The sequence below is a fragment of the Bidens hawaiensis genome, unplaced genomic scaffold (genome assembly GCF_021521415.1).
Source record: "Bidens hawaiensis isolate Kalapana, Puna unplaced genomic scaffold, B.hawaiensis_p1.1 tig00008869_1, whole genome shotgun sequence".
NCBI lineage: Eukaryota > Viridiplantae > Streptophyta > Magnoliopsida > Asterales > Asteraceae > Bidens > Bidens hawaiensis.
The window spans coordinates 353,268-363,718 of record NW_027491641.1 but is presented as its reverse complement, the minus strand read 5'-3'; the positions used below and the strand labels follow the sequence as shown (position 1 = coordinate 363,718).

The 10,451-nt window shown below is 35.5% G+C and overlaps 1 non-coding gene across 1 annotated transcript; it reads right to left on the bottom strand.

The window, feature by feature from the left end:
* Positions 1 to 9,683: 9,683 nt before the first annotated feature.
* On the bottom strand, positions 9,684 to 9,755 carry TRNAE-UUC (transfer RNA glutamic acid (anticodon UUC)). The gene has a single exon. It is a non-coding gene; the product is annotated as a tRNA-Glu (tRNA).
* Between the last annotated feature and the right edge of the window lie 696 nt (positions 9,756 to 10,451).

The following is a 10,451-nucleotide window of genomic DNA, read 5'->3' as shown; positions in this document are numbered from 1 at the left end:
TATTTCAGCAGGTGGGGAAGCTTCATCCGTAGATACATCAACTTTTCTTTTATGGCTTCTCCGTTTTACCTAAAAACCATTCAATGAATCAGCTTATGGATGGAAATCAATCAACAATTAAAGGGAAAACTGAAATTTCCAAATACTTACTAATGTTTTTTCGAGCCGTTACTATCCAGAGTGTGGTGTAGTTGTGTTGATGTTTCGTCAACATTGTTCTCTACAGGCTTCATTGGTAATATAAAAGAAATTGGAATTTATAGACTTATTAGGTTATAAAATATAAAAACTGAAATTGCCAAATACTTACTGATGTAGCGCTATGGGGATCGAGTACTGTTTGGTCAACATTTTTTCCATGGACTTGGCCTGCAATTCGGTAATAGAAAAAGAGCACACTCACATTGGAAACGAATTATAAAAAGTACTGAAATTGTCAAATACTTACTGATGTCACGATATGGGGAGCGAGTACCCTTTCGACAACTATTTTATCCACAGACTTGGCCTACAATTAACTTATGCAAAATCAGCACACGCACATGTAAAGTTAATTATTAAAAAAATCAATCAAACTGTCAAATGCTTAACTGAGTAGCGGATTCTTGTTGCACAGCCTCACCTGAGGTTAAGATGTTTCCCAAAGAACTGGCCTACAAATCAATTTATTAGGTTATGGAAAATGAAAAATCACATGAAAAGTTGTAATAAACAAAGAAACTGTCAGATACTTATTGGTGCTGGCATTTTATTTTGTGCCACAACACTAGTACTTTGGTTAGAACCAACCTTATTGGGAACATGATTTACCTACGAATTGTGACAAAACAGTGCCAATTATATATGTCGAATGCATAATTAATATGTAGCATACGTCACTTACTTGACTTGCCGACACTTGCGGCGACAATCCTTCGAGATGTCTGAACCTGGCCTCAAATGCTAACTGTTCCTTCTCACGGCTTGCTAGCATATCATTCGTGGATTCAGGTAGAGTCGTAAACCTGTTCACCACTTCATCTCTCTGCACCGCCTCATACTCAAGTTGGGCAATCCGTTGCTTAAACAAGCCTTTTACCCGACTCACACCCCAATATTTACCTGTTGTCAATCTGTACCCAATCCCTTTTAAAAACCCACCTTTCTCTTTGCCAAGCACTAAGGTGACGGCATTTGTGCATGGTTCAAGTGTCAGGGCTCCAGCGGCGATCTGCTCCTCATGCTGAACCTGCAAGAAAACAAATATCAAACTGCCGATTCCTTACAAGCATAAACGTCAGATTTCATGAACTACTGTAAGTAAATAAACACTTTGTAAATGATTAGGTTAAAATATGTTATATATTTGTTCAAACTAGTCTATTATGCTTGTAACACGCTTATGTACAAAAACATATATAAATATTCTAATACTCTAGTAACACGCTTATGTATCCACATGAAGTGTTGAGACAAGTTAGACAGACTCAAGTTTGTTTGACACCAGTATAAGGCAATGAATTGACTTTAACATAATTTAAAAAGTTTAATACTAAAACAAACTAATTTGGTTGCCATGCCTTCGACAACAACATTCTTGTATGCACCATCTTTGTCCTCCCTTGATTTCATCCACATAAATGCACGGCCGGGGATCTCATCCGGTTCAATTTCCTTCTTTTTGACCTTGTAAAATATTCAAGAGAAAGCAGCTGATGGTCATGCATTAGACACATAACCAACAAATCATTGAACTAGAGAGAAAGCAACTGACGGTGATTACCAGTTTCTCTCGAAGGTAGGTATAACCCCCTCGTCCCATGTGATGACCAAAAACATTCTTTGCTCGAGCTCTCTTTGATGAAGACGATTTTTTCTTCAACCACACATTATAATCATTTCATTATATTTAAAAAAACATAAACCATATATACTCGATCAATCTACGTTTGCAGAGTGGAGGATTTATACCTGAAACTGCTCTGATTGTGTGTACTCAACGAAGCGATCCCAGTCTTCTTGCCTGATCATCGTCCTGTGTCCCTTGGATATCGCCTTCAGCTTCAGAGGTTTACCAATGTTCGGAATAATGTATTTGGCATACATTTTTCTTTGGAAATCCCGAAGAAGGTGTCCGAGCCGATTCATCACAGAAGGCCTGTGATACGCCTCAATCTCAAAATATTTCTACATAATATAATACAGTAAGGGTAAATTACTTCTCAAAATATAATATGCACAAATAAAAATTAAGAATAACCGTTATTTGTTCCCACAGTTTATATCTAAGCTCCTTTGTGACCTCCCTCCAACTTAAATGTCTTAAGCCAACTATTTCCCTTACAACATCCCTAAAAAACTTGCAAACTTTGATATGGTTTGGCCAGTGAACCTACCCAGATTATCAAACTCCACTACCAGTCTGACACCACCAGAGTTTGCATAATCGGTACGTAGCTTAGGTAACCTCGTCAACCCCCTTTTAGGTTTTTTCGTAGTAGCAAAACTGTTGATGGGTTCGATAGCCATCGTCGCTATATCATCGTCTGCTTGACCGTCGACGTCGTTGGCTTCCTCGCTGAAGTAGCCTTCAGTGTCGTCTGATTGAGCGTCATCGTCTTCGTCGTCGTTGGCTTCCTCATCGGAGTATAAAACATGTTCTTCTTCGATTGTTTCATATATAAGCTTCATCTTCGATTGTTCTTCTTCAATTGTGTCGTCTGATTAATTTGTGGTGTGGAAAAGTTTTTTAATAATTTGGAGTGTAATTTAATTTTTGGAGTGTTAAATGTAATTCGGAGTTTTTGAATATTTGGAGCCAATATTTTGGAGATTTTTGAGTCTTGCCTCCTTTTTAATTAAGAACCAATAGATTATTGGCATGGTTTTTACGGCAGAGAACCTGTGACTGAAAATAGACACTTTGATAGAAGATGGGTTTTAATATAAATTAAAGGGGATAAGCGTGTTACTAGCGTATTAGGATATTTATATATGTTTATGTACATTAGAGTGTTACAAGCGTAATAGTGTTTTTTAACAAATTATTTTGTGTTTTATTTTTAGATTTAACCAAGTGTTGTTTACGATTTAATAAGCGTATCAGTAGCGTTTTCAACAGAGTGTTTTTTTTACTATTTGTTTTAAGATACTCCATAATTACAATTCTTTAAAAGTTTTCATACAAAAGGCACCATTAAAACAATAAACTAAAATATATAACCAACCAACATTCAAAACAATATGTTACAAGAAACTATAAAAGTAAAGCATTTAAAAGTTAACCAACCAACATTCAAAATAATAAACTAAAATATGTATCAATACAACCATCTAAACATGAAAATAATAAATGTTCCAAAAATCACAAATGTCACCAAATCACAAATGTTCCAAAAATCACCAAACACAACGCGCATTCTTGCAATAATCAACTTTTGAAACTAACAAAGTACCTTCATTCATGTCTTTTTCAAATCTGCACTTATCACCAATCTGTAATTCATTTTCCTCCTTGAAAATTATCCATTTTGGTAAACAATATCTGAATTTCAGTTCCGACAATTCACCATGAAGTTTCATTTTTTTACGACCTTCGGGATTGACCAAAGTGATTAGCATTCCATCATAGGCATCAATCTTGGTAGCAATGTCACCCGGAAGACGATGTGAAAAGAAAATTTCAAATATATTATAAAGTTAAAATTTAAACGAATATACTTGTAAATAAAAAAGAAATTTAAAAATTCAATTTACCAATTTCTTGGTGACGTTCATGTGGAAGACGCTTTTAGAGTCATCATTTTGCTCATCAAGATGAATTGGGTTTTGGGAGGAACTACCTTGATTGCTTAATTGATAGTTGAGAAACAGGTGATTTGGACAGGGAAGGATAAATTCTATGCCATCTTCATGAAATACATTAATATGAAATGTAAAATCTGATATGAATTCAAACACAACAAACGAACCACCTTTCAAGTTGGTTTGTTTAAAAACCTCAATCCATCCATCCTCTAGCCTCTAACCCATTCCATCCCAATGACATGAAACGTTAAACAACACTCTATCTAGAGCAATAAGCTCGAAAAGCAAATTCATGCAATTTTCACCAAATTCTTGAATCACGTACCACTCAGGGAAATCCTGTTAAACATGTTAATTAATAGACATTTGAATTTGGAAACAATCATTAAAAATATAAATTAAAACTTACCAAGTAATGAAGGTGTCGGTTTCTGACTGGAATGCATAACATTGTTCCGGATTGATCATTTACGTTTCTTTTGAAAGTAAACATGTTCAACATAGATGTTGACTTAACCTCAAAAACAACATATGTTCCATCTTCTATTCAACATTCTCTGATTAATTCAGTCCAACTGGTTCCAAAATAAAAGTCATCAAGTACTTTGATTATAACTATAGAAAATGTTCTACCACTTTGATCATAAATCAAATAACTGCCGGTATTCGATTTCATGTCAGAAAACATTGGTTGAACAACTTTAGGAATGAGCTATAAGTAACACAAAAAATGTTCTTAGAATGTATATGTTGCAAAACTGTAAAATGTTTCATAAAAAAATTAACCAGATAACATTAATATACCATCCTACTCATGGAATCGCTGTCGATATCTACAAGGAACTTAACTCCATTATTGAGACATGGTATTTTTCTGTCAGACGAGTCTGTATGTTCTTACCAGGATAAGCGATGTCTACGAATTACAGTAAATACGGATTACAAATATTCTTACAGTAAAGCGAAGTTAAAAGTCGATTTAGGGTTTTGAAGTAAAGGGGTTTTATCATTGAGAATGGTTTGAATTTTTATTTTATTTTATTTTTTTTCTACACATTTAATTATATATATATTTTGGTTTTTGTTTTATAACTTATTATATTTAACTTTTTAAAAAAATAGTATAAAAACATAGTCTTACTTTTAGTTTTTTTACTAACATTTCGATATAAATTTCGTTAAAAGTTGAGTTCGTCTAATAAATCGTATTTTTTAAATAAAATTAAAATTTTATCCATTATTGAACCATTAGTAAGATTTTCTGGATAAGATTTACAACTTCGTAATAGAGAAGCTCATAACATTCTAGTGTTATCATTATTATAATGAATAAGCATGTAGTTTTGTATCATTATCATCTTCTAGGTTATCATCATCACCATATGTGTTATGATGATGATCATCGGCATAAAGTTATCATCATTATCATGTACTATAGTGGTTATCATCATCATAATCATCGATCACCATCACCATGAAACGGCATCATCATCAGACGTGCGGGTAATCAACGTGGTCATTGTATAGGCTATCGTAGTTGGCGTTGATCATACGGGTAACATATATCTCGTTATCAGTGACATCATCATCGTCAACAGCATCATCATCATCATCATCAGCATCATCATCAACCTATTGCCATGTACGGGATGTAGTCAGCATCATATGGGTTATTGTAAACAAAACGCCCAATATTAGCGATCACTGTTGGCACCATCTTATGAATTGTTTTCGTCATCAAACGTCATCATCAGTCGTACAGGCTACCATCAGTATGACTATCGTATACGTTATCATGGTCGTCGTCGATCATACGGGTTACATGTCATTAAACATCAGTGTCACCATCATCATCAACATATATATATGTGTGTGTGTGTATGTGTGCGCCGCGCGCGCGTGCGCGCGTCTGTGTGGCGTATTGTCATATAGGTACATATAATTGATCATTATCATATATATGTGTGATCATCATCATAGACATCATGCTCATCGTACGAGCTACACTCGCCATCGTATGGGTTGGTGTAAGCAAACCGTACCATATAGGTTAGCAGCATCATTATGATAACCACCACCAACTCATGTTGTTATATCCATGTATTCATTATGATAACCACCACCATTATATTAGCATCGTCGTCGTCATAATTGGGCCAATCATCATGGTCATCATACGGGATAGCACCATCATCGTCTCATGGATTACATATCCGCAATCATATTACACACCACCTACTGCCACCATCCACCAGCCACATTCGCCACAACGACCTCCAGCACCAACCACTAACCACACACCACAACCACCCACCACATCTCCGCCACCACCACCACCACCCAACACAACCACCACCACCCACTAATATTATATATATATATAGCAAGGTTAAAATAAGAAGTAGATGTTTCCTAAAAAGTGTAGAAAGTGTTTTTTCACCATTATATCCAATAAAACACATCGCATAATAAACACACCACCACTAAAATAAAACACAACGCACAATAAACACACTTTTCATATCCACCATCAGATCAACATATCTAATGCACCAGATTACTTCTTACACTTTTTAGACACACTCCACTTTTTATTTTAACCCCACCATATATATATATATATATATATATATATATATATATTTATCCCACCCACCACCACCACCACCACCCACCCACCCACCACCACCACCACCACCATCATCGACCTCCTCCAGCACAACCCACCACCCACCACCACCACCGACCTCCGCCACCACCACCCACTACCCACCACCACCACCACCACCACACATCCGCCACCACCAACCACCACACCTCCGCCACCGTCCACCACCATCATGACCACCTGAACCCACCATCACCCACTAATATTATATATATATATTTATATCGTACGATTAAAATTTAAAAGCACGCACCTTCTTTTAAAAATGTCAAATAATTAAAACCGTCACCACCACCCACTAACTTATCTACTTCTCAAAATTCAACCTCGTAAGTCAATATTCCTTAAAACCATCGACGATTCGTTTCTACTATGAAGCACAAGCACAAGCACAAGCACAAGCACAAGAACAAGCACAACCACAAGCCCTAGTGGTTTAATTATTCTGGAACGGAACCAAAACGAAGAACCCTAAGTCATCTACTTCTGGAATGAAACTAAGGACGAAGAACAAGCACGATAGGTCTCAGAATAAAGATGGAACATGTGTTAATTTATGATTTTTTTAGCATTTTAGGTTTAAGTAATCTTAAAATGTAAGAATTTTTAAATCATCTTATGTATTAAAGAGTTTTATAAGCGTGTTGTTGCTGTAATACATATCTTTATTTTTTTAAAATCTATGTATAATATTAAAGCATGTTATAAGCGTATGCTAAGCGTGTTATGGCTTTGGTATGAGAATTATCAATGTGATGTTTGATAAGAGTTTTCTGTTTCCTTGTGATTCGTGTTGTTATCCCCTACCCCCATGTTTTATTGTATGTATGTGATTCAGTTGTCGAAAAAAACAAGACTGATAAAGCTAGACATCTAAACGAGAAGAGAGATAAAAGGAAGACTAAAAAAGTTGCTCCGGTGGTGAAAAGATGAAAACAGAACATGTTGTGGAAGCAGACTCTGATTCAGACCTTAACACAAAAATCGACAGGCTGTTGTCAAAGCGGAAAGAGGTGGAACACAGCACCTCTGACCCGGACTTTCAGCGTCTGAAAAGAAAGCCATTAAAGAAAATAAGCTAGCCGAGAGGGGAAAACCTTTTGTTGAATTTGTAGATAAAAAATTGAAGAATAGGTGTGCACCTTATAATATTGTTGATGCAGTGAAGGTAATGACCACTGCCCAAAAAACTTGTGTAGAAGAAATGAGTTTCGGGTCAATGTTAAGACTTCAAGTAACCCAAACTCCAACAACATTGGGATATTAGTTGCTCATGAACTATAATAACCGTTTAAATTGTCACACCCCAACCTACGGCGGAAATGCCGAGGCGCGAACTGATTATCACAGCTCTCAAGGTTAGTATCATGCACAATATAATTTTCGATATCTATTTAATAATTTCAAATAATTCAAGTAAAAATACAACTTATTAAACAAACAACAATTACAAATTTAAATTCTTGATCGTATCATTTCAAACTTAAATTCTTCACTAAGTCTTCACCAACCTGCATTAAATTTCTACGATAACCTACATATGCGTTTAAAATAGAATTTTGTCAACAACACATACTGAGTAAGCAACACACCAGTTTAGTTGTACATATAGTATATATAACAAAATACGTAGCTGCAACAAGTCATATGAGAATAAAAAATTAACCAAATGAGCAAGTATAACTGAGATGTCGAGAAGCACAAAGGCTAATGACTGGCGTATGATCATACTATTATGAGATTATGTTGGACCTCTCCGAATACGGTTCACGTAAAGCATGTAAACACATAAACAAGTAAGGTATAAGTTGTTAACACATAAGACAATAGTTGAAGTTTTGTGTATAAGTATATATGAGAAATATAATTAACGCATATGTCCCCAAAACGTGAGAAAACAAGTAAAAACAGGGGAATGTGGTACTCACCTTAATAGACGAGCAAACGGGAAAAACAACAAAATAAGTATGTGTATGATAGATCCAACTCTTCAAGGAATAATGACGAGATGTCCTATTAACGAATAATTACGGAAACGAAAATAAATAACTTATGATTTCAACGATGAATCTTAAACTAGATAGACTTCAGGATTTGATGATCGGGTGCGTTCTTGCGAAGGTTATATATTACAAAGATTTATTATTAATTTTATTCTCAAAGTTTTATAATAGGATTTAATTATATAAAATGCTTAAAATACTTAAATAAATATTTATAATATTTATGGATGGATTACATAAAGGGATTTGTTTTAAATAGTTATTTCAAACTTAAAAATGTTTTAATACATATTTTTATTATTAACAAAGACTTATGCTAAATTAATGTTGTAAATAATAAATAATAATTAATAAATAGTATATATATATATATATTAATATTTATATAAAACATGATTTCTCTATAACACTTACGCTATATTTTTAACACGTGAATGACGAGATAAATTTTAAATATACATTAAAATTACTTTTAAATATTAAAAACCTTTAATAAACTATTACATATACAAACAATATATAATTATATATATACACATATATACACATCTATACATATATAAACACGAAAGCTTAACAAGATTTAATGACAAAAACGTAAACTTTAGTATGTCGGTTTAATAAAATTGCGCTTTATTTATTGTTAATATTAATATAATAATCGTTTATTCCTTTTAAATAATTGGAAAAAAAAAATAATTTACCCAAGCGTGGTACTAATACCTCTAGAGTATAGAGGGGCTATGGAGAGGCGCGCAACTGTGCTTCCTCGCTTCGCCAAGAAAAGCACTTCTTCCTGGTTGAAGGGCGCGCTACAGGCCTACGCTTGTTCCTGCGCGAGAATTTCCGGCTTTTTGGCCGTATCTTGCTCCTTTCTTTCGCCTCAGCAGTGAGCGCTACTAGATCTGATTCAACTGAATAGGGGACTTGGATATGCTCTTGCTCCCGGCAGATATGCTGGGCGAGATAGTGAAAAAGGGGGAAGATGACTCTATGGCTGAGGGGAGGAGAGAAAGAACGCATATGGATATTATGTCTGTCGGAGGTTCGAGAATCTATGAAAGGACATCTAAAGCTAAGGTTACGAAGTAAAGGAAGTCCGAGAGAAGTGGTGATCTCATCTTGCTTGCTGGGAGAGAGGAAGTTTCCGGACCACCTTTTCCAGCCAGATAGCGAGCGATCACTCAGCAATGAACACTAACTGAAAGCGGCCGGGAATGAGTACCTATCCCTTACGGGAATCGAACCCGTGTCTTCGACATGAAAAGACGATGTCCTAACCACTGGACGAAAGGGACCAAAAAGCCATTCTTCATATACCGCTCCGTGGGCTCCGAGAATATAAGTGGTTCGTTTTCTTTCTATACGAAATTAAAGATTTCGTTTGTGTTCATGTTGGCGATTTCAGATGTCAATTCGGCGGTTCGTCCCCCCTTCCTACGGGTTCCCCCACCCCCTGAATAAGTAAGGCCCCGCTCTTTCTAAGAAAAAAAAGAGGGGCGAAGGGCCCGTTTGAAGTGGCGAAGGCCTATGCTACAGTAAGAAAAAAAGTAGGTTTCGGTTACGAAGTCACTTAGTCGAACTATAAAGAAAGAGAGGCTAAGGTTACGAAGTAAGGTCAACTGGTTAAGGAAAGCTCAGGTTATGAAAAAGTTTAGCCATTAATGAATTAATTAAGTAGTAGTGAGACGGAGTTGCGTCAGCTGTGGATATAGACTAGGCTAAGGGGCGGACTTCATCTCTTCTATTCTCTTCACTTACACCTTACACTTCTGCTGAGTCTAACGAGGCTCAGGTGCGGAGCCTTCGCTATCACTGTGGAGCGAGACTGCGCAAAGGTGAATTTTTTTTTTGAAGATATTTATACATGATTTACGTAATCAAGTATATGCTCAAAGAAAATAAAAAAAAATTATTTTTATTTTTTTTATAAAATAAATATACTGATAAGTATATGACTGCCCTAACTATGGCGGAATATTTCCGAGATGTTA